We start from the raw sequence: 834 nt of genomic DNA on the forward strand, positions 1-834 counted from the left end.
AATCTCAGCCCCTTCCACCTTTTTTAAAGATTATCATAGACTATTAAACCCACAGCAAAAGCAAAAGGACTTCTCAGGGTGGCAGAGCGGAGCGGGGAATGCTGGTTAGGCAGCACCACCTAATGGCTGCTGGACGGAACCTGTGTCCTCTACCTTGGGAATGAGGGCTGCTTTATCACTTTCTCCTCGATAGGTTTTCCATAGGGGCAGCATAGATGCTATTATTCGGGCCCGCGGCCAAAGAGGCCTGGTACCTGGACCTCCTGTGAGTCGAAATAGGACTAGACACTGTCCTGCCTGTTTTGGTTCCATGGTAGCCACTCGGCCTCCCCAAAGCCCATGCATTCAGGGCACCACAACTAAGAAGGCCATGTGCTCTGTTTCCAGGTACCGCGTTCAATGCCTGCTCCAGCCCATGAAAGGGAAGTAGGAACTTCTTAGAATAAACCCTGCTATAACTTAGCCCATGTCTGGAAAAGACTGTCAGGGGACATGCAGCCTGAGAGTCTCTTTCCAAAGATTATCCTCAAAGAACATAATGATTGAGATGAGGGATAATGTCCCCTCCTTCTCATTGTTCAACGTAGATCTAGAAGAAATGCTTCCTTCAGCTCTTTCTACTCTAACCCTGAATTAGTATCAGCAGCAAGCAGTGATGTATACCTACACACCAGAAAGTACAAAGGGATGTTGTTTACTGGGTTAATCCAGGAAAATTGCCAATTTCATTACTTTCACGTATTTTTTTTTCCCTGGGAAAAAAAAATAAAGCCTGGCACTATCTGATGAATGCAGTGAACTTTCCACCTCTCCCATCCTCTCTCACTGCTGCTG

This window comes from Ursus maritimus, unplaced genomic scaffold, assembly GCF_017311325.1.
Source record: "Ursus maritimus isolate PB19 unplaced genomic scaffold, ASM1731132v1 scaffold_18, whole genome shotgun sequence".
In the NCBI taxonomy this organism is placed as follows: Eukaryota; Metazoa; Chordata; class Mammalia; order Carnivora; family Ursidae; genus Ursus; species Ursus maritimus.